The sequence below is a fragment of the Megalopta genalis genome, chromosome 1 (genome assembly GCF_051020955.1).
Source record: "Megalopta genalis isolate 19385.01 chromosome 1, iyMegGena1_principal, whole genome shotgun sequence".
NCBI lineage: Eukaryota > Metazoa > Arthropoda > Insecta > Hymenoptera > Halictidae > Megalopta > Megalopta genalis.
In genome coordinates this window covers 21,652,815-21,677,817 of record NC_135013.1, presented here as the reverse complement: position 1 = coordinate 21,677,817, position 25,003 = coordinate 21,652,815, and the positions used below count along the sequence as shown (strand labels likewise).

Sequence of the window (25,003 nt, the reverse complement as noted above, 5' to 3'; positions counted from 1 at the left end):
ATTGCCTCTAATAAGTTTAAGAGATTCAAGTTTCATATAATAGGCTTGAACTAAATCGAAACACCGAGTCAACAGTAATCCGACGATTAGGGTTGACGGAAAGCGTATGTATTTAACACGCTCACTTTTTATCGAAAATCCAACGGGAGGTCCGGAAAAAATCCAACTGTCCATTAGGAACTCGCTGTACAAACACGTGTTGATTTTAACCCTTCGTGACGCCTTATAATCATGAGTACACATGAATATCCTTATGTCCATATCACTGAAAGCAAACCGTTCTTGTTTAACCAGCTTCGATCCAAGGTATTTGAAATTTAAATCGTCATCGAATTTATTCAATTTTTGGCAACTAAATTAAGCAAATTACTGTTACACGAAGAACGACAGAAAGTGTAACAGATCTGTAAAAAGTAACTTCAAAAGTATATCTGAAAAATTGATGAATAAAGCTGAGAATGGTCATTCTCAGTAACAATTGTATTGATTAACCCTTAGAGCTCTGTGGACGCATATATGCGTTTGGCGAAAGTCATCCGTGTAGCCTAAGGCCGCATTTTTGTGTTTTCTCTAAGTCATCGGCCTGGACTAAGGGCGCATATATGCGTTTGTCGATTTTTTCAATCGATATGCAGTTATTTTCGTGTAAAATTAATACAGGGGCGCTCGTTAGTAATTTGCCTTCCTTAGGTAGCGGTTAGGCAATATTAGGGTCATAAAAATCCCCGGGAATTTCCGAAACGGAAATCCCATTTTATGTGCCACTCTCTAACCAATTAGATTTCAAAATAATTACCTGCACTGTCACCTTCTCGCGACTCGAAGCACTCGAAACGACTCAGTCAGCAGTATCGTCTTGCGAATGTAAGAACCTCACGGTCTCGCTCGCTTCAACAACGATAGTGCGGAATATAACTTGTTCGATTATTTCTTTTATTCGTGACACCCTACAAAATGTCAAATCTCGAGGAATATTTCACAAGGGACGACAGTGAAATAGAATATAGCGAATCACTATCATCGGACATTGAATCAGAAGATTAATTATTTAACCTTCTGCAAAAGAATCACTATAATTGATTACTGTTTGCGCCTTGAGTAGTCACTTCGGTGTGGCAAAAAAGTATTCCGCCCCCAGCGATGGTCAGCGATAGCCGCGCTCCGTCCCTACGAACCGTTTCGGCCAGGAGTATTCAGAGCTCAAAAGGTTAATCGCAAAATACTAAATGTGGCCCACCTCAACCATCGTTTATATTAAAAGATATTCACACAAACGAATTTACAAGCATACATCGTTATAAAATCGAAAACAAAGTTTCGAATGCGTTTTCAAATTTTGAAATTTTAGACTTTTCTTTCTCCAAGTCGTCGAAGCTCGAAAACCCCTCAGGACTAATTATACTCGTGAATCCGAAGTAGCACAACTTCGCGATTCGTCAATGAACCGCGCACAGCGTGCACCCTTCCGCTCCGGCCGGCCGGCGCATGAAATTTGAATGAACTTGCGGCAACGAGGCATGGTCAAGGTCGCGCGCTAATAATCCCGGCCTCCCCTGATCGCCGCGAGTGAAACCTAAGCGCGCGCGCGCGAAGGGTCAAGGATTAAATCTCGCGTCGCGCCGCTCCTCGGCGGAATCTCCGAACCGGAAGAGTAATTACTACTGATTGACCTCCTCGCTCTGTGTCCGCCACCCGAACCGTGTAACGGGATTAATAAAGGTCCTCCCCGCGCGTTTATAATCCGATCGGAAGGAGGGAGCTTAGACCTCCTCGGCGCGGAACGGCGAGGAGCACGTGCTTTTCTAAGCTCGGCACGCTGGAATTCTCGCGACCGATCGGTTTTTTCATCCGTCGCTAATTGCCGGCGGCGCGGCACGGCGCGGTGAATTAAGAAACGAGCCGAGCCACCGCGTAATCGAGAGCGCTTTCGCAGGTAAATGCTCGCGGCAGCGCGATAAGCTAATTGGCCCCGAGACAATGCCTTCGCTCCGGCATCGGGACCGAACGAACAACAAAAAGGGGGAAAAAATAGAACAGAGAAGCTCGTTTAACGAACACGTCGAGGCGGTGAATCGCGTCTCGTCGCGCGATACGAACGGAGAAATCGATAAGATGTCCTTCAGCGGAGCGGTGACACGACGAAAAACGATTGTTAATTACGATAAGACGGCGAATTTGATGTTAGTGCGCGCGGCGAACGATTCAAGGAGCAAAGGAGACGCGCAAGGGCTGCGCGCGATCCGACCGACGATCAAACGATCCGGCCGAGAACTGAAACGTCGATCTATAATCACCGGACGCGAGAAACTTATATTTCTTTTTCTCGTATTCGCTCGTCCTCCTCCTTTTTTTTTAGTTCTTTCCCTTCCTGCATTTTTTATTCCTCCCCGTTTCGTTCCTTTTTAATCGCTGTCGCAGCTTGCTCCGAGAACAGCCGAGCGGTAATTGGACTGGATCGCAGTCACAAAGTCGATAACCCGGCGTAATTGAATTCGTAAGCAGACTGTCGATCAACCGGGAGACTCTTCGAACAGCGAAACCCCCGACTGGCCCGGTTCAATGGCGAGCGCGCTTCAGTTTTGCAGCTGGCAGCAAAAGAAAGATGAAAAGTCCGACCCGGTGGGCTCTCGCTCCCGTTTTAACGGGCATCGTTCACGGCAATTTTTCGTTTAATCGTGCATGCGCGCGCGACCCGTCGCCCCGGAAATTTCCTACTGTACGACGTTATAATAGGGGACGAAACGCGGAAGGGAATCAGGGGAACGACGGTGATCCCCACGGTGAGATAAAATTGCACGCCACAAAGGGAACCGGCCTTTATGCCCGCGCTTACAAACATCGAAAAAGATACGTCTTCATTTTCCGGAACAAATGCCGTTCGCGTACCGCGGGCACCAATTACACGAGGCCTTTGCCCGTTCTGTCGAGTGGCCGCCCGCGTTTCTACTCTTTTTTATTTCGTAATTTTCCGCGAGCCCGTTTGCTTTTTGTTGTTCCGGCGAATTTCCTTGCGCGCACGCCCAAATTTCCGCCTCGTCGGTGGCGGCTTTCCGTGGAATTAAACCGTCGACGATCGTCGAAACCTTTCGCCCGTGTAATTCCTCAAACGACGCGGGAATTCGGAAACGCGCATCCCCCCAAAGGAAATAGAAAAATCGGATATCTGAATTTGTAATCCACGGTTGTGAAATGAATATTAATGAAAGAAAGTATGCTTCGTGTCTTTTTTTAATTTTGTCCTTTTAAAGATTTTAAAGTCCTTCTATACGATTGAATGGATTAGGATCACGGTGGTGTAATTCACATTTTCGAACATTTCGACTTGTGTCTCAAAATATTAGGTCTACCGGAAAGTTCTGTCTGTTTTTGAATCGAAATATAACACAATTTTCATACATTTAATAATATTTATTGTAGAATATACTTTCCATCGTTGCTTACGACTTCTTGCCAGCGCGATGGCAACTTGTAAATGCCATTTTTAAAAAATGATTTATTTTTAGAGGCGAAGAACTCAACTAGTGCTTGCTTGACATCAGCTTCGGTTTTGAATTTTTTTCCTGTAAAAAGTTTTGCAAAGGGAGAAACAAGTGATAATCGGAGGGTGCTAGGTCTGGGGAGTATGGTGGATGCGACAGAATTTCCCAGCCTAGGAAATCGCTCTGCGATTTTCTGACGAGTCGCCAAAGCAGCACGTGGTCTGGCATTATCATCGGTAGCCATGTTTTCACGATCGCGTCTCGCTTAATAATGACATGAGACATCTTTGTTTCAGTTTATTTAGGAGAGTACATGTGTGTAAATGCAATGATAAAGAGAGATAGTCATATATGCCTCAAATCAACATGTGCATATGGATTGAAACTTGAAGCGACACTATCGGACAGAACTTTCCGGTAGACCTAATATAATCGATACATGCCAAAATGTCATAATTGCTGTGATAATTAACTTGACTCTAAATTAACTTAACAGTAAATTTGGCTAGTAATGGCCGACAATGAGGAAAATGCGACTAACGCCGCTATAATTCAAACTCGCTCAATTGATTACGGAAGTTTAAACGTGGCTAATGAATCTGGTAGACAGATTCGACGTATTTCATGCAGCTTGATTGGCTGATTAATTAAAAATGACATCATCTGAGAAATGTTGACATTTCTCACATTTGTTCGCCTAACAACATAAATCATGAAAGGACTTTATACATGTAGAACAAACACAAACAGACGGAACGCAAAAAAATTTAAGAACATTATTACTTTGTAGCAGATTTTCACCCTTGTTTTCTTGAATCGAGCAATTTTTATTTTACACGGAGATCCACAGTTTGATCACGACGTCTACTGATGTATATATATATATAATATAATGATATTATAATATTATTATATATTAGTTTTATATATATATATATATATATATATATATATATATATATATATATATATTCATTAGCGGTCTCACAGGCCGCAAATGTTTATTGCGTCATTGTTGGCATAAAAATGGTAAATACAAAATCAATATATATATATACATATATATTGAGATATATATTATTATATATATGTTATTATATATATTGCCTGTGAGACCGCTAATATTGGTTACGTAAGTATTGTGTGTAGCAGTTAAGTGTAGTAGTGTATATAGCAGTTAAGGCTTATAAGATTGCAGACACGCAAACCCGGCTAAAACCTCGAGAGGATATCAGAAAGAAGACCGCGAAACAAGAAATGGATTACAATCGTCGCCTGCAGAAATCCAGGTACAAACGCCTGGTGGCAGGTCTCGGCCGGATGATTAAAGTATTGATAAGCAGGGATTAAATTGATCAAGGTTGACAATATCAGCGCGGCGCATCGGAGACCCGGGGCCGACTCGAGCGGAATCTCCCCCAGACAACAGAGCCCGCCCCTCGATCGGTGTAATTCCGAGTTTGTCATGCCGGAAATTTCTTTCCATATGACGCATAATGTGGGACACGGGTAACAGGGAGTCGAGGCAACGGAGCTTTGTGGTCTCGGTTAGCGAGATAAAACTGCCTGACGATACAACGCGGACGACCTCCGAGAGCGGAGAATCTCGGTGTACAAAGGGGGTTCCGCGGGAAAGAGAGGAGCTCTATCTTCCATTCCTCTTTCCCCCTTTCACGATTCTTGCCGTGCCCGCCCCCGCCGGTGAGTACAGCGGAGACGAATGAAAACGTTCGCCCGAACAGAATAATTCATTGTCCTTCTGAAACCGGCGGTGCTTCACGCTTGTTTGGAGAGCGGATTCATCTCGTTCGAGCCTCGGTGATCCTCGACGAAGGCAAGCCGAAGCGTCCGGATAATCCCGCGGAAGCTGCGTTCACGGTTTGTTTTGAATTCTTAAAGCTCCGCGCCGTGGCGAGCTTTATTGTTCCCCCACCACGGGGCCCGCCCCCGCGATCGCCCGGCGCACGCGACCGCGCCTACCACCCATTTCCACGGGAACAATCCGAAATTGATTCCAAGTTTTCTCGGGCGCTGATGGCGTGCGCCTGTAAAAAATCCCGGCGAACCGCTTCCCTCGTACACGATTAAACAATCGACGATGAAACTCGCGACCGGAGCAACATTTTTCGTACACGTAAAATAGTCTTGCCTGCGTTTGGAATTCTTTTTCGGAATGAATGAAGTCTGCTTCGCGGTTTTGCAGTTCGAATTTTGAAGCTCGCGGAACTATAGCGCGTCCCAAAGTTATGTTGCTTCCGGGAAACGAGGGGTCCCTGAGGTCATTCCGTAGCGAAAATTGTTAATTATTTGCTTTCAAATAATTAAAGGCAGAGTTTTAGGTAGCAGGGTGATTAAAAAAGGGCATTGACTTTCTTTGGAATGAACGCAGCCTAGGGGAGATGGGAGATGGCTGTTAGATCGTTACATATACGAGATTTTCGGCTCCTCGGTGCCGATCTCGTCGGGATCTCGTCGGGTCTTTGAGTCGATTATTTGCTTGCAAATAATTCAAGGCAGAGTTTTAGGTAAAAGTATATTTATCGAACACACGGAAACACAAGATCTAATATACAGGCTTGCTCGTAAGAGCTTAGAGACAACGAGTGTACTCGTAAGCTGCTCGCAGACGACTGACTATAAAACCGCGGAAGACGCGCAAACTGTGGGTCGGAAAATCCTTAGCGGTCATAAATAACCAATCCGCTCTCGCACCGCGTGTAACGGACTTTCGAGTCAAAATTTGCTCGACTCGAGTCGACGCGCGTTTAGCGCTCGCGTGCCCTGCGGATGGGCCACAAGGGCCGTCTTACCTGAAAAACGGACAAGGCCGTAAAACATACTAAGTACCCATTTTCAATAGCATCGAAAATGCCAGACATTTACAGTTCCGAGCACGCATTTCGAGCACTGGTCTAGAGCGTACCTTGGGAAGTGCGATTTGAAGTCTACATAATTAGAATATTGAAACTCTAATCAAAATCTTGAGATACCAGTCTAATACCGGGTTAAAAAATTAGACGCAGCATTTTCTATTTTCTACAATGTCGGAAGAACACGCTTCTATTTATTATAAAAAATTGTTTAAAATGGACTGACAAATAAATGTGTTGAACATTAAAAATGCCAGACATTTACAAGTTTAAATAATTTCAAACTCGGCTTGGCTGACGCATGGCGGTCGAGCCAATCAGCGGAACTGACTTGTTGACCGCTCGTTGGCTCGGCTGTCTTGCGCCAGCTGAGCTCGCCTCTCATTGGTCAGTGTTTTTCGTTAATAACTCGGAAACAAAGCTGCTGATTGCATTTTCGCCGAGGAAAAAGTTTCTTCAAATGATCCGAGGAACCCCTCATTTCCCGTAAATGACATAATTTTTGAAGACCCTGTGTTATGGTCTGGAGCTAGCAGAATATTCGCTCGGTCACACTTTGTTGGATTTTGTCTGCGGATTGCATTACTTAGACAATAACAATTTATAGATTGCGCAGATATCTTCGTTTGTTGTACAGTTGTGATTAAAACATAATAAAGAGTTTCAACCCTCTAAGCGCCGAACAGCGATGTATCCGTTGTTGGCTACAATTGGGACGATGTTCTTTTCTTAATGTTTCTAATGAATAACAGTTCTATTTCCGATTTATTATTGAATTTTCTAATTATTAGATTGTACAAAATATTTGCGATTTCCTCCCAAAACTTTAGCAAACTACATCAAACAGGTTTAGAATATATTTCGCTGTTTTAGTCGGCACTAAGAGTGTTAAATTAATACTAAAATTAAGACCGAACACCACCACCAATTGGCAGAATTTCTCATTGTTTAAAGTACTGGCTATTTATTTTTGTCGCAATCTCCAGAAACGATCACCAGAGAAAATAATATCCAATGAAACAGATTACAGCTAAATACTGTTTTCTCTGATAAAATCATATATTGAGCTATTAATCTTCTATCTACTGCTTCATCCTACGCATCGGTTCCTTAGGCGACATTACGAGTGAAAGTGCCGAGGAGCCATAAAGCTGTACTTCCTTATTCCACCAATGTAACGCAATTGCGTTCCTGCAGAAAAATTCCTCGAGTAAATATAATCACAAGCAAAGCGGCGATCAGCTCTTACGATTCAGACGGATTAAAATAGAATTACACATCGCAGCATTGGAACGAACGTGTTGGTGCGACGAGATAAGCCGCCTCTAAATCAGAGCCGGCTAAAGAATTCAATCTAAACGGCGCGATTCGATCCTCTGATCTTCGAAGCCTCTGGGGTTATCAACGATTCATCCTCGACGATACCGGCTAACAGCGCAGCGGTCTTTCATGTTGAAGAAAAGAGAGAAAAGAAAAATGAAGCGAGGAAAAAGAGGAACCCTTGAGCCGAACCTCTTCTAATCAGTGGTATCGACTGACGCACGAGTGTCCATCAAACTCCCACGACTGCTCGCCACGCGGAAGAGAAAGGAACGAGCGTGGAAAACAAAGAACGTATCCAGGAGTACACAGGGCCACGGGAAAAGTAGACAATGAGCGACGAGCAGGGTAAAAGGGAATATGAGAGTGAAATGGAATACGAAATGAAGGGAGGCTTCTTGTGTCCACGTTGTACTGTGTCCGTCAAGGTGGTGGTTACCACCTCGTTCCCACTCTGCAGCCCACCTCTCTTCATATATACCGTCCTTTTCGTTTCATCCACACCACACGGCTCCTCGTTCGCGTTTCGTTCCCCTCCTCGGCTCTGTCCCCCTCCTACCACCCTTCCCTGGCCCATCGTACACCACCTTTCGACCCTCCACGGCACGCGTTGTATGTCCGGTCCGGTCCCTTTACTTTCGCGTTTTTGTATGCGGGGTGAGCAGCACCCCGGTGGTGCTCGAAAGGGGAAGAGCCACGGTCCGCGGGACGAAACGAAGGGACGCGGACCGGGCAAGAGAGAAATCCTCAAAAGGCACAAAGGACACCCGCATGCATTAAAGGGTAACAATTCCTTCACGACGCAGGCCGATTCTACGTGGTCTGACGTTTGAAAATTCGTCGCCTGCCGGTGACCACGCGACCCGGCCACGTTTTTTACCCCGCCGCCCCGCTCTCTCCATCCCACTTTTCAGACTCGGATAATGTTTTATCCAACGTCGCGCGTTTAGAGACGGACACCGACCTGCATGCTGATTCCACGCCGGATTCGGGCCCTTTGTTTCTTCTCAACCGACGGCGACGAATTGCTTCGCGAGCAGACGGAAAAATCTGAGATCGCGAAACCTGCGTTTTATTGCTGTTCAGGGGATGATACGAAGTAGCGAGTTCGGGTAAACCTATTTGGCGGATATAACGATATCATGTAATTCGTAGATAGTTTTGTATCGCGAGGTCGGCATGAACGATGAGTGAATGTGAGTGTGAGTGGGCAGAAAGTTAGATGGATGTCGAGCGTTGCGAGAGGAAGCATTATTAACCACCGCGGTACAGACGGTTGGGCGTTCACGCGAAGCCCCATGATTGGGTCCTTGTGTATGCAAACATTTTGAACTAAAATTTTGTTGTTATTATTATCATTGTTATTACACTATTATTATTATGAAATGATATATAGTAACAAGTTCTTCGAATAAGAATCTTTGAGATGAGGAAAATGACTTTCCTTTGAAAACGATTTCTCATTTTGTTCTCTATGCGTTGAAATGTTAATTCAAACAATTTATGAAACACTCTCTAATGTTCTATTATATCGACACAGTTAATTGTCATCAATCAAGATTATTAAAGTCTTCAACCAATTAGCTGTTTTTGACGAGTATACTCGTCGTAAGACAAATTGTTGTCATTTCTTCATGGCGAGTATACTCGTCATAACAGAAATTGTTGTCATTTCCTCGTGGCGAGTATACTCGTCATAACACAAATTGTTGTCATTTCTTCATAGCGAGTATACTCGTCATAACACAAATTGTTGTCATTTCTTCATAGCGAGTATACTCGTCATAACACAAATTGTTGTCATTTCTTCGTGGCGAATATACTCGTCATAACACAAATTGTTGTCATTTCTTCATGGCGAGTATACTCGTCATAACACGAATTGTTGTCATTTCTTCATGGCGAGTATACTCGTTAAAAACAGCTAACCGTTTAAGAAAGACTTCGCACTTTAATATCCAAATACAAAGCACTTTAATATTCTTTATTTAACACATTGACAGCCGGCCCCGCGAAAACGCGGGTTTTTGAGTCTGTCGTTTTAGCGCCGGCCCCGCAAAAACGCGGATTTCTGAGTCTGTAATAAATATATACAATAATCCACCGTGAAATGAGAAACTGTATCTTTTTTATAATTATAAATTAAAAATTTCGATTTTGTTTAAATTTTTAATTGCCGTTAATTCGTATATGAAGAACATGCAAATAAAATGTACTATTTTACGAAAATATATTCAGTGATCAGAAACAAGCGAATAAGACCGGCGTTCGGGGTTTAAGTGGCCGATACGTTGCCTGCGCTCAGGCTTTAAATGTCTCTTAGGTCGCCGGTTGTAAATGCGTTAAACTGTATATAAAATATGGATAAAGCTGTAAAATATGCATAAAGTCAAACGTGTACAGCCTAATTACAGTAACTCACATAGTTTTCGAAGAAATTGTAATATCTGAGTGGTAAAAAAGTGTGTGTTACATGAAGCAGCGATAACAAAACTTTCGATGAATCGTCTTTACATCTAAGAACGACGGTCCACTTAAGGATGTTTCGATGAGAAATAGTTCAGCCCAGTGAAGCTCGGCAAGGTTGCGACGAGGCAGTTGAAAGGGAAGTCGCAGTGTACAGCCATACCACCCCGCGATCCTTTATTATGCCGAGTGAAAGTACGGATCCGAGCGGCGTTCAATTCGCAACGGTTCTTTAAGCTGAATTTTAGAGTTGCTTATCGCGGAATCTGCGGGGACAACGAGCGGCCGAGCGTAAGCGCACGCACGATCGTGCGGAGAATTGATTGCAGCTTATGGGTAACGTTTAGAGGCCGTATCCACGTCGAGACGACCGGCTCTATAAAGTCGCCACGGCGGAAATTATAACTCGGATGCCGCGGCGGGCCACGTAAAACGCCCCCTTTTACGAAATAATTTACCAGCCCGACTCGTTAGCTGGGCATTCAGAGTGAGACGCAAAGGAAGAGCCTTGTTAGCCACGCGTACTCGGGCCCCTCTCCCCCTCCTGCCATCGCGGCCTCGTTCCTCCTCTCTCTCTTTCTCATCGACTTCGGACGGTCCAGGATTTTTCGGCGAAACGGGAACGTTCACGATCTCGGCTCGCCGCTGGCGGACACTCCTGGCATCCCGATCTTCTTTTACGGCGTCTAATTGATGCGTCCCGATTTGCATAAAATCCGACGGCGGCCCGAGCTGTTGACACCTTCGAGAAATTTTAATGCGCACCCCCGTTACGCTCGTTGATAAAGTGCGCGCGGCGCCGTCGCAGTCTCACCCGCGGCTAATAAAGTCGTTTCTTTCTCTCGCGCGAGAATTATCCTCCGATTTCACTCGGGCCGCCTCCCCTCCGAGAACGAGGGCCGAGAATTACGGTGTTTCTTTCGTATAACAAGCCTCCCGCCGCAAATTCTAAGGGCATTCGGGGGGGCCAGCCACGAGGGACCTGGAAATCATTTATTGCCGGCAACGCCATAAACTCGGATTCTTGGACAGCTGCACGCTGCGCCTGTGTTGCTATTCACGGGCTGATTTCGAGGAATGCCGGGGTAATGTGCTTGTACGGGGAAGTGGCGAGGAAATAACCCGGTTTTGACGCCTTCGATCTCGTATCGGCACACGCTCGAGCCGTGCAGCACGCTAATTACATCCGCAGGCGGCAACGGAATTATTGCTTCCTATTTTGCGACGCTTTCATTCGATTAAGAATATGCCCGGTTTTAATGAAAATATACTGCGAACGTGTTTAGAAAATGTACAAATTCATTTCCATTTATTCCCGCTGTTTACCGACGCGTTTAATTGGCGATCAATGCGGCCAGTTCGAACGCGATAAAACATTAAACCGCTTCATGAATACTTAATCACGCTGCCATTCATCTGGTAACGTGGCAAGTGGTTTTTAAAACTTTATTACATATCCCTTCCAAATTAATGGTATTATTCGTGATTAACCCCTTAACGCGCAGAAACGTATTAACACGGGCGTGCAAAACCGGTCAAAATGTGCAGACCCGTATATATACGGTCGGCGTCGCAACTTATGTCGCTAAAATGTTCAGATTCGAATATATGAAAAACAGTACGATGGGTACAAAATTCGATCTGCAATGCGATTCAATATTCACTATAATTATTTATCCACTATTTTTATTGAATTTTTAGTAATTTTTGCATTTTTTTTAAATATTTATTGAAATTAAGGTCCAAATATGTATTTTCTTAGATAAAAAAAATTGATTTTTTTTGGTCGGTTTTTTTTTTTAAATTGTGCATTAAGGGGTTAAGATTGCTTGCTCGACGGTTGTACGCAGCGACGAGCAAAACCGAGTCGGCACCTTTTTAAAACGGTGTAGCTTTTTCAAAATTGGACTAAATGACTGGAATTTTTTCAAATGTTAGAGAAACTGCAATGACTAAAATAATTTTTTTTTCAGTTTTTCCATTGCAGTAAATCCTCCTTAATTTTCCTTCAGCTTGTAAACAAAAGTAATGGACGATTTGGGAAGAGGAGATACGATTATTCGAGCCTCGCGACTCATTTTTACAGTTGCTCGTTGTCAACAATTATAAAAACGAGACGGAAGACTCGAATAAACGTATCTACTCTTCTAAAATTCTCCACTTTTGTTTACAAGCTGAAGGAAAATTACGGAGAATTTACTGTGTTTGGAATAACAGAAAGGATAAGGACTCTCGTTTTTTAACTTTTCTTTTCATTTAAGCCTATGACAAAAATTTAAAAAACGCGTTTTGTATCTTCATAACGATGAAAAGATTGTATTTATTCAGATCTCTCGACATTATTATGCTGTACGATCGAATTAAAAAATTGTTCCAATCATTTTCTGCGAAAACGATTCTACATATAATTTCAGCAACGTTCGAACAAAAAATGTGACCGACACAATATACTTAATAAAACGCAACGTGTTGAATCGAATTAAAGATATGGAAACTTCGTCGGAGTTTGTAAGAAATCAAGCAGAGTCTCGGTGCGGCAACATCGAACGCAGAGTATTTTTCTCGGTTTCAGTTTCGCCGACGAATACTTCTAATTAAAAGAGCAGCACTTTGAACGACGACCGAGACCGGAAAGTGTCCGGCTCGTTCCGACGATCGCCGCCGGGAACAAAGAATTTAAGCGCGCCCGGTCGGGCGCATTTCTATTCCGTGATCGTTCAAATTTTACGAGGAGCCCCGGGGTTCCTCTAACGCGTCCGGCCATGGGCGGCCACTCTAACTTCGAAGTGGCAGCTTGGCTAAAAGCTTTCCGCAATTTTCGAAACGATTATGATTTCGCGAATGGTAATGAGGTCAGGACCGAACGCATTACGCCGGCCAGCCCCGGCAATTCCCGCTTCGAAGTCACGACAGTTTAATTAATTTATTGACCGGACTTTTCTCGTTATGGCAAGTCCGTCGTAGCCCGCTCGGACTGTTTAGCAAACACGAAAGCGCGCACGTTCTCAAGTAATTACCCGGCGCGGCTTGATTTACAGTTATGCCCCCGCGAGCGCGACTTCGCGTTTGCATCTCTCAAACATCTCGTAATCTTGCCCTCGAATGGGAAATGGAAATTCGAGGCCGATGAAACGCTTCCTCGTTCGCTATGACGCTACGACTCGGAGCCCCCGCGCTCGGATGCTTTATTTCGACAGGCACGCCTGCTGCTAAACGGTCCCAGAATCTCGCGGTGGCTCGAAGGCACCGCGAGACTTTCTAATACTTTTATCAAACATTGTCTTCGGCGTTTATCTAACAACTTGTAAGTCGAAGCCGAGCAGGATTTAGGAGCGTCGTAACCTTGGTAGAAAGGAAACATCAGCGTCGACGTCCACTTTTACGTCGTCTTCGAAACGTTCACGGAGCGTTCACACGGAGAATCAAATAGAGGAAATCATGGTAATTAGCATTAATCTTCACGTTGAATCCCCGGTTCTACTATGGGACGGACTTTAATTTTACTTTAACTGCCGCATAGTTTACTCGATTAGGCTTGTTTATGTCATAATTATTACGTCGGGCGTACGAGCAAACGTTACTTCTCGTCAATTTACTGGATGTTTTTATGTGTTTATAGCTCGGAGACTGCTTTAGCAGATTTTTCTTCCGTCTTTCGTCTGCTGAAATTGCTACAGAGAAGAAAGTTCAGTTCGAGTTTCCGGAAAGTCTGTAAAATTATGCAGATTTCAATATAAACTGCGTTAAAAATTGGGATGAGATTGAGGAAAAGCTTGAAACGTTTCAGTTTCTAGCCAGCAACGTTTCACAGAAGAATCTGTTATACATTTAATCTTTTAGGTACGGCTAAATTCTGCGCGAGGCTATTTCTCTGGACGGCAGAGTCTGATATTGTATATTCTGTCTGTATATACAGGGTGTCCCAAAAATGTCTCGCAATCCGAAAGTGGCGGGTTCCTCAGGCCATTTGAAGCAACTTTTTCCTTTACAAAAATTTCCTCCGAGGCACCGTTAACGAGTTATTAACGAAAAACAGTGACCAATGAGAGGCGAGCTCGGCTGGCGCGAGGCGATCGAGCCAATGAGCGGAACTGGGCTTCGCGCGCTGGTTGGCTGGGCCGCCTCGCGTCAGCCGTACTCGATTCTTATTGGTCACTGTTTTTCGTTAATAACTCGTTAACGGTGCCTCGGAGAACATTTTTGTAAAGGAAGAAGTTGCTTCAAACGATCCGAGGAACCCGCCATCTCCGGATTGCGAGACATTTTTGGGACACCCTGTAGACTGTTGTAAATCGATGTGAAGACAAAAGAAGTGTGAAACAATGCATCTGAAGACGTTTATTTGGTTGAAACGATGAGCGAGTGAGCTACTAGAACAAGTCACTATAGTGGCGTATCGTTCTGAAAGATGACATTCGCGAAAGGACATCCCGTCGAGCCTAAAAGGTTAAGATACATAATTGACGAGCATTCGATTCTAACTAGCGTTACGACGACATCTCTCGCATATCATTCGAATATTGACCAACGAATTTATACGTTGAAAGTGAATTTACATCTGTGAAAGTGTTCGATGCGATCTCAATATTATGATCTTAAATATAAAAGAATGAATTAAAGTAGGAAGCATCGAAAAGACTGCTATCAACTTAAGTGAATTTATAAGTGAATTTATATATCTGTGAAAGTGTTCGATGCGATCTCAATATTATGATCTTAAATATAAAAGAATAAATTAAAGTAGGAAGCATCGAAAAGACTACTATCAACTTAAGTGAATTTATAAGTGAATTTACATCTGTGAAAGTGTTCGATGCGATCTCAATATTATGATCTTAAATATAAAAGAATAAATTAAAGTAGAAAGCATCGAAAAGACTGCTATCAACTTGAAAGATTTTTAAAGAAAAACGAGATGAAAGCCATGGTAAAACTTTGTTTCTTTGACACTCTACTAATCTATCGAAACGTTTATCGCTGGAAACGAATCGGTTCCACACTACAAGAACAAAACGCACAGAAATCCGCAGACTAACGATAAACCCGAACCAAAACCCTTTCACCAGTTAATAATCGTCTCTGCACGGGGCACAATGCAAAACTTTCGTTCAAATCGTTGAAACACAGAGAGATCGAATCACGGGAGCATGCGTAGCATACCTATTCCACTGAAGCAATAATCGAAGACTGGTCAAAGAGACGACGATATACGCGACCGTCCATTAATTTTCCAGGCCATTCGTTGCCGCGGCGGCTCCCGTTCGTCTCTCGCGGGTCATTCGAGCCGAAGGATTTCAATTTCGTCTTCGAGGTACGAGGGCCGAAGATGGGTCGGGAGGAAAGAACCGAGATAATCGTGGGGCGGAGAGGTCGACGGGAAGGTGTCGCGGATAAACGATCTAGATAGCGGACTTTATGGTTCCGTGGGATTACCGTTCCGTTGCATAAATTTCGGCGACGTACATATATAATGCGAAGCTAATATGCTGGTTCCGGCGGGGCCGAGAGAGCCGCGCGGGGCTGGGTAACGGCGACAGGTCGCTGCGAAACGCGCTGAAGAAAAGAAGAGGATGCGGAGAGACGCGTGGGAGAGGCGGCAAAGAGACACCGCGAGGACGAGTGGCCGTGGAACGCTCCGGGACAGTAAATTTTCGTTGCAACGCAGCGTCGTTATTAGCATACAAGTATTTAGAATGAGTTATTGGCCGGCACGCTTATCCCCAGGGCGGATATATTCGGTACAGCCGCTCTGCCGTGTCAGGTGTATCCCTCAGGAGGCGGCATTATGCGCTGCATACTTTATCTCCGGTGTGTCGCCGGTCCTCCGGCGGCGCTTTTCTACGAGGTGCGCCGCGAAAAGCATCGCGGCAAGGAAGGATCAACGATCGTTTAAAATTGAGGCAAGACAGGAACGCGACCCGCTTCGCGATCGTGTCGGATCCTCTCGTTTCTTTCTCCCGACGTTTCTGCGCTATCGAATAATTTTCCCTCTTTCTCTATCGGCTTCCCTTCGCCCTCCATCAGCGATCCCTCTCTTCCTATCAGCCGTCACCTCTCGCTTCCTCCGCCGACCATTTGCGTTAAGTCTAAGCCATTCAGATTTATGATCGGTTTAGCCAGGAGAATCGATTCTGCGGCTGGTATAAAGAATCGTTTCCGTGCATTATAGCGCAACAACGCCGGTTAAAGGCAGCGTCGCTTAAAACCGGCCCTGACAAATGGCCCGGCCCACAGAAATCGCCGCTAATCGGTGCGAGGAGCGCGACCGGCGACCGGCCACCCTCTCTTTCCTCCGCGATACCCGCCGATTAAACCACTTTTGCGGTCGGTCCGCGGGGTCGCCGTTCTTACTTTATTAAGCGAGAGTTATGCCCCGTCCTCTCGTCCGAGATATCACTAGCCAGGGACGGTCAATCTTGCCGAGATCCTCCCGGAGGTCTAACGAGCGGAATAAAAAAACTGGACACCTCGCTCGTTTCTATCCCCCGGATCCACGATTATTTCCGTCCCACTGATCGAGTTATAAGTTTCCCTAAAAATTGTCTGCCACTGCGAATAGCTAATAAAGCCGCGAATTTTTAGTATATACCGGTTTTCGTGCGTTTTATCATTAATCAAAATGTTTGGTTTGTCTGCAAATCTGTAAATAAATACTAAAATCTCTTAACTCGTAACATATTTTATGAAGGAGCAAAACAAATTTTTGCTTACTTTGTATCAAGATTTTGTCCTTCTTTTTGTTATATTTTCAGAATAATAATTAGTATTTACGTTATTAAGTTTTTATTTTGTGTCGCCCGCAAACCCACATTGTTATTTATGCCAAAAAAAATGAGGATCGTTCTAAATACAGTCACTATACTGTGCATAGTACGTACGTGATACATTCGATCCTAGTTCGATCGTATAATTAGGTCCAGTGTTGATTAAAATTTATTCTATCATAATATAAAATTTATTATATTAAAATTTATTATATTATATGTTTCTCGGACATAATTGTAGATAATCGGATAGACCGGTTGTAATTAGACAGTCCTGATAGTTCCTACGGTAACACCTGATCCGATCGTAATTTACGCTTTAAATCAAACAGAAAGTACATATAGTATGTACGTAGATATAGAACAAGGATTAAAATACCTGTTAAATAATATTTTTTTGCACGACTTGAATGGAAACCAAAATATTAAACTAATATAATAGGTGATAACGTACTAAGCGATAATTCAATGTACAATAGAGGAACGATAGATGGTTCGCAGTAAGCGAACACAATGCTTAATGGAGTAGATATAGTTCACATCAAAGACTTGAGCACTGAAGTGATAATAATCTCAACAAAGCTATTCAGAAGCTAGAGCAAATTCTAACTTCACGTGCAAACCATTGTATTCGGCTCTTTGCACTCGAACGATGACACCGCTAAAAGTTGTAATATCACGTTCCAAAATCATTTTTTACATTATCTTTGATTACGTTGGGATGTTGGAAAAGTAATTCCGCTTCTTTTTGTAAGCTGTCTGCTTAGAAAACCGAAATTACATTTGCACCAACCCAATATTTAACGACATTCATACGCGTAAAATGCATTAAATAATCTGAAATGGAAATACAGTGAGTCTGTGAAACTATTTTGAATTTACAGTTAATTTAATTTACGTTTTAATTTTAAGTTAAAATGGCTTCGAGTGTAAAGAATTAACCATTTTCATTTCAAAGAATTAAACATTTTAATTTACAGTTAAAATGGCTTCGAGTGTAAAGAATTAACCATTTTCAAGATTCAGAGTATATTATTCGACGATCTTAGGAAAATTGGTCTCAAACTTTATGACCTTCACTATTTTTTATACGAACTATACGCCTATTTCTCTTATTATCAATGAAAAGACATGTAACGTAATGATGTGAACAACCCCGACATAACCTTGAAATGTCACTCCTTTTTTGTCGAAAAAGTATCTAGAAAAGCTATAGGGAACTGAAATCTAATACTTCGGAGAAACTTTGAGTTGATGTGAGCGATAACAAGTGACTGAAAACTTGAACAATGAGCAACAATAAAGAAGGGAATGAATACAGTAGCCTGCTGCAGTAGTCAAATCCAAGTGCATATAGTGCACGCTGCGATAAGTCGGGTGCATCGTTTCATTCTACGTGAAAAAAGTGACTAGACACGTTTTTCTTCGTTTTTACTGAAATATTTAACGAAAGAAATTGCTTTCCTCTTGTTACATTAATTTTTTACGACAGTGTCAATTTGACACACGAGGAACGCATTAAGTTGAAAAAATGGCGACCGGACGAGGGTTAATATGAAGGCACGAAGTACCGACAGTTTCGAAACACCTTAACCCTTAAATCAGGGGTGTCAAACTCGCGACCCGAGATGAATATTTTTGATGTCAAGTATCAGGACGTAAACAATAATTTAACTTTATATATGTTTATTACAATGTACTAGTCAAAATAAAAATATATGTTTCTATGAACATTGATTTTTTTTTGCGACCCACCTAAAGTTAAGCATTGTTTATTTATTATTATGGCCCAAGTTAGCTTTTGAGTTTGACACCCCTGCCTTAAATGCATATTGTTGCCAATTGTCTACATTCCAGTTCCACTGAATTTTATTCAAAAACCTGAGTATGTGCATTTCCGAACACACGTTGATAACAATAGACAGTAGACCATGTGTGAAATAAAAGACTTGACATTACTTTTGGCGAGTAAGTTACATGTTTTTTGACATTCGTATGTGGTGGATGATAACTTCCAGGTTGCAAAGAATTTTCACGGACCGAGTGCATCAAATGCAAGGTTGCTTTGTGTCACAACAAAAATCGCAATTGCTTTGCTGCATTTCATTTATAAATAATGCGAGAATTCCTATACTAATAGATAATATAAATACATGACCATTTGTTTACGTCTACAATAATTTTAGTAATAAACGCATATTGTTGCCAAGTCTACATACAACTTTTTTTCAAAATAAATACTCAATATTATTACCTAGATTTTTCTATTTATTTTTTACGTAACCTATGACTACATTCCTATAAAAAAGCGATTCTTTAAAATTCAAAACAAAAAATCATGCATTTAAGAGTTTTAATTTATTATTACCTAGATTAACTTATTATTACCTAGATATTTCTATTTATTTTTCACGTAACCTATGACTACATTCCTATAAAAAAGCGATTTTTAAAAATTCAAAACAAAAAATCATGCATTTAAGGGTTTTAATTTATTATTACCTAGATTAAGTTATTATTACCTAGATATTTCTATTTATTTTTCACATAACCTATGACTACATTCCTATAAAAAAGCGATTTTTAAAAATTCAAAACAAAAAATCATGCATTTAAGGAGTTAAAATTTACGACTCGTAGAAATGGTAAAGAAGGGGCAATTAATTTCAGAATCGTGCGGAACGTGTAATGAGAAGGGAAGGGCAGGCCAGCAAGAAAGTAGATAAACGGTCGGCTTCAGGGTGTGACGTTGTCGCACGCGTCGTTTGGTACGCGTGGCGTAAATCGTTCACGGTCAATTTCCGGAGAGATCTTCGGGTCGTTGGTGTTGCCGAGTGGATCAACCGACGGGATTTCTTTCTTAGGCCGGTTTCCACCGTCGAAACACGAAAACGGAACAGCAGGCGGGCTCGTAGCGGCACGATGACGGCGCCGCGTCAACGAGAATATATCAGGCAGCTGCCGCGCGGACGAATTCAAAGGTGGTTGGGGGTCGGTGCACCTGATTGCCCGACATCCATCTACCCCCACCGACAGAAGGTGTAGAAACTCCACGGGAATCCAGCCCCTCTGGACGTTCGACAGAGAATGAACACACGCGCTGCTCACTGCTAGCGGATATAATGGCTTTCTAATTGCGCGGCGCGCCAGCTGATTTCGTGCGGAACTGCGAAATTAAGAGACAGCGGAAGGAAAGCGAGAGGGCGACGATAGCGGCCATCATGAATAAAAAGGACCCTGGTATTTGAAAACTGTGGCTGTCTGCTCGGTGATCGAATTGACCTGTGGGTGATGGACTATGAAAAGTATTCGTTTCTTGCAGGTGACGCGAGCCAGAGATATTAATCTTTAAGATTTAATCTCTAAGATTTAAAATCTCTCTAAAATCTCTAAGATTTAATCTTCCTTTGATAATATTGCACTACTATGGCCAGACAGCGGATTTGATGCATTTATGAGAAAAATTAGTAGATGAAACGCAAAACTGTGACACTATTATAATATATAATAATATAATATATGTTATATAATAATTTATATATAAAATATATATAATAATATAATATAATAATATACATAATATATATTAATTTGATATATATAATAACATATAATAATTTGATTATGTTACTTATATCTCTCTCATTAAAATGATTCAAGGCAGGAATAAATGTTAATCCAGTCTTTGTTTCTTGAAATTAATGCGTAACATTTGTATCTTGCATAAAGATTCGCAGTCTAACTATGAGTGTTCCTGATTGTTTTTTATTCTATATTGTATCTCCTCATTTTTGTTGCTAATGCATAATGCGAGAGTTAAGACTGACTTTTAATTGAACAATTAATTGTTCAGTAAGCGTTTCAGTTACGTTAAAGTATCATAAACGATCCGGCAGTGTTCAGATCTAACTATGACTGTTCTCAATTGTTTTTTATTCAATATTGTATCTCCTCATTTTTGTTGCTAATGCATAATTGATGCGTTTCTGGGTCCAAAAATGTAATTGTACAATTCCATAGTAAAGAGACATTTGGAGAAGTTGTTCTGAACTGACTGACTTTCAATTGAACAATTAATTGTTCAGTAAGCATATATTTAAAGTATCACAAAAGATTCTGCAGTGTTCAGATCTAGAAATCCCAGATTTAGGATAAAACCGGGAACGTGCATCATCAAAGTTGCTATTCAAACGAAGTATTCTATGAATAATACAAAAGTACACCACCGGAACGTAACTCTTGCAAATTACGTTACCGTACCGCCAGTTGTCAAATAAGAAGCTTCGTAGCACAACGTTCGACATTCCCAACGAAGATTGGGAGAATCGTGCCAGAAGACCAATGGGGATTCATTATTACAAAGCACGGACATACGCGACTCGATTCTCCCGTTACGATCGAATAATGCAAAGGCGGAAAGAAGTTTCGGTACCGATAAATCCGATCGGCGATACGCGTCGTTCGCGGATCGGATAATGGATCGGATGCAATCGGCTGCGGAAGATACATCGGCCAGAGATTCGCGACGCCAATTGTCGGCGGTGGCTGTCGTCGGCCGCGTCGTGGAAAAGGGAGCACAGAAGGTCGCAAGAAGTTACGGCGTCCAGACGGCGAGGGGTGTTTCCGGCAACGGGGAGGGGGGGCTGGCAGCGCGAGATTTTTCGGAAATTGACCGTAAACGACCGGGTCAATTTACGCTCGCCGGCGAAAGTGACGGCTGGGTTCTCCTGAATCGATGCGAGACGTCCGCCGCCCACGGAGGGTGGCAGAAAAATAGGAATTTAAACGACCTCCGCCACGCGAGCTTTCTAGAATCTTAATTGGAGCAGAAGACAAAGGCGAGCGGGGATTGCGAGAGGGAAAATTACGCTCGGCGTTCGGAAGCGTCTGGAAAAACAGCCGGAGTCCCTCGTAACGAACGGCTCGCGAAGACAAACGGAGGCGACGCGATTCCGCGAGTCAATTTACATCCGTAATGGCGACTTCCGAGATCGCGGGAGCGTGATTCGCGATTCATTGGACCGCTGTAAACTCGTCGGCGGCAACGTTTCGACGGCCGGGTCCCGACCGCGTCCATTTTCGAGGAGTTAATATTCAAAATGAACATTACAGCGAGGGGCCCGGGCTACCGTTAATCTTCGATGGCATGCGGGACCACTCACGGCGCGCCGCAGCTCGCTTTATCGTGCTCGCGTTAATTATGCAAATGAATAATTAGCATTTCGATTATTTCGAACGACGCCACCTACTCCGGACCAGCCGAAAATTTATCGGCTCCCCTCCCTTCTCAGCGCGCGAATCCGTCGATCGTCCCTCTTTCTCTGGTCGCCGGATGTTTCTTCGGCTTTGACGCGGCGGCCTCGTGAAGCTGTCGTCACGGCTATTAATATTAAACTAGACGATAAGTTACGACGCGTGCCGGTTTCGGACCGGTCGATTCGTCGGCGAGCGAGCCGCCTCGTAAAACACGCGAGAGATTTCATAATGAAGACGCCGGGAGGCGGAGCGCGATGTCGCGAATACGAGGAACGTCGAACCCTGAAGAGAAACTCCGGCCGACGCGACGGGACTCGTTCGACGGCCAGGCCGTCGGATTCGCCGGAAAAGAAGCCTGCTACAAGCGTACCGACGGATCGGGTGCCTACGAATATTAATCGGGTCGAATTTACAGCGAGAGCCCGGTTCCACGAATCCCCGACGATTGATCAATGCGAGAGGCGAATCGACTCGACTGCAGAAATAAACTGTTAGTCTTATGAATATATTCATACCCGGGTTCATCAATATTCAAAACCTACTTTCCCGGCTGCCCTTAAATCCACTGAAATCGGATGTGCCGGGATCGCGGCCGACGGGGGCCAACCGATTCACGGTTTCTCATCGTAAAAGTTTACGATCGCACGATTTCCGTCGGAAGACTGAGAAAATGGGATGCTCCGATTCCGTCGACGGATCTCTCGATGACCTATCGGGTCGGGCGAGCTCCGCGGAACATCGATTTGCTCGGGGTTCGAAACGTGGAAGAGCGCACCTGCTCGGCGAACAAACGTCCCGAACCGACCGATCGCGATCTCGTCCGCCGGCTGCGCCGGTTCGACGTGTTCTCGCGAATTCGATGTCCGCTTGGACCGATTCCAATTCCGTTTCTGCCCCTTTCTCTTTCGCCTATCATTGCCTGTTGCATCATTTCGAGGCGGTCACGGGCCCCCGAACGTGAGATGTGTCCCGAGGGTCCGCGAAAGAACCGCTTCGCGAACCAGCCCACGTCTCGATTCGGAGGATCTACGGTGGCCCCGGCAAATAGATCACTCCGCTAATGGATGGCCTGGCCGCCTCTCTCTCTCTCCCCCGATATTCCCGGTGCCCGCCACGACCGGCGCCCCGGGCAGGAAATTAGCAAGTCTTAAGAGAGAGATCCCCCGCGAGAGTTAATCGTCGGGCCGATTTCTGCGGCGTCGCTTTCGGACAATTTGCCACGGCGAGATTTCATTTGTCCCGGCTCCCTTTCGCGCGGCACGGCTCCACGGCCTGCTTCTTGCCACCCCTTCGAGGGTCTCTTCCCGCTAATCCACCTTATTCGCTCTTCATCTTCGCCGACCTCCTTCGATCTCCCGCCCCGAACGATTCCGCCGCGGCTTAGCGGATTAATCGATGTTATCCCGAGTGTTCCGGACCCCGAAAACCGTGGAAACGTCGGTCGACTCGAGAGTCCCGGGCCCCCATTCACGTCGAACGGAGAACGAAATCAGATTCCGGCTCGACGGCCGTCGGCTCGCGAACAATAAGTCGGATTAAGGGAGGCCTGCTCCGAACGAAGCGACACGCGGCTCCGCCGATCGACGATCCAGTCGTCGATCGAGGATGCGTCCGAGGAGGCTTTACGACCGATCTTGTTTCCCGGGACTTTCGGAGCACCAGGGGCCCGCGACCCTTTCTCTAATCTAGCCGGACCCGAAGTCTCCCGAGAAGCCATTTTAGAATTGCGCGAGATGTACGTTATCTAGGAACGCACCCATTCCTCGTAGAAAGCTATCAAAAATTTCTGAGAATCTCAAAGAAGAATACCGACTAAATTTTTGGAACGATTCATATCTCACGACACCAAGCATCACCAATTTCCCAGACCGCAGGGGGCTCGATTCACGTGGCGAGTTCACGTCACTCGGAGCGCGGTGTAAAATCTGCAGAATGCTCACCTCAGATACCGCACCGCGAACCCGCGTACGTCGATCAGGAACGGAACGAGCACACACCGAACAGCACGTAAAAAATCATCGATCACAGACCGGCTCCTGGATGTTCCCGCCTTTTCCGGGGGTCTCGTATAAAACGGCGCACTGGATCACCTCCGGGCCGCACGTGCGGCATGTACGAAACGCACTGTGTCCTATGAACTGATACTATCTTTCAATAAAAAAGAAGATAAAGAGAAGAAAAACGGAGCCCACCGGAACTGTGGAAAGAAAAAAGGAAAGGGGGCAACAACGGTCACACGCGGTTCGTCCGCAGTCACTGCGCGGCTGCCGGTCACTGATTATCTTTGCAGTTTAGGTGCGTTTCGCGCGGACGGGTCCGTTCGGAGCTGGGCCCCCATTGGGTGCGAGACACGTTCCGCGAGGCGAACGATATCAACCAAAAACAACGTACCAACCTACACCGTACCGTCACGGCGCCACGGCACTAACTGACAGGCTGACGAGAACCTCCAGTTGCTCGTTGGTGGGAAGCCGGCGGGGCGAGGAGCGCGACGGCCGTGTAACACCGTCTCTGTTCCACCGCGCGGAGGCTCGGCTCTCTCTCGCGTTCAGCCTCCTCCTGTCTCGCTTCCTCGCGTTCTATTGCCACCTAGTGGCGGTCTCGCAAACTCGTTCTCTCCGGTACGGGCCTCCACCTCCCTTTCGGCGAACGGGTCGGTGGGGGTGAAACGAGCACGTGGACCCGCTAAAGAGGGAGGTCCGAGCCGGCCGGCGGTGGGGGGAACAGGGCAACCCCGGCTTGCTTCGGGGGTGAGGTTGCAAAATATGTTGTAGAAATGGGGTGGCCGATGAATGCGGTCGCCCGTAGACTAGGGATTTTATTGATCTTTTTTCCAACCCCACGCGAA

The 25,003-nt window shown here is 44.5% G+C and overlaps 1 protein-coding gene across 3 annotated transcripts in view; it reads right to left on the bottom strand.

Annotated features, from left to right (window-relative positions):
• Positions 1-24,594, bottom strand: part of LOC117221507 (discoidin domain-containing receptor 2) — a 251,007-nt gene extending 226,413 nt beyond the window's left edge. For all 3 annotated transcript variants that reach the window (XM_076523249.1, XM_033472532.2, XM_033472533.2), the window contains exon 1: positions 24,096-24,594. The gene's annotated coding sequence lies outside the window, so the exon portion shown is untranslated. The remainder of the gene's footprint in view (positions 1-24,095) is intronic.
• Positions 24,595-25,003: the final 409 nt, after the last annotated feature.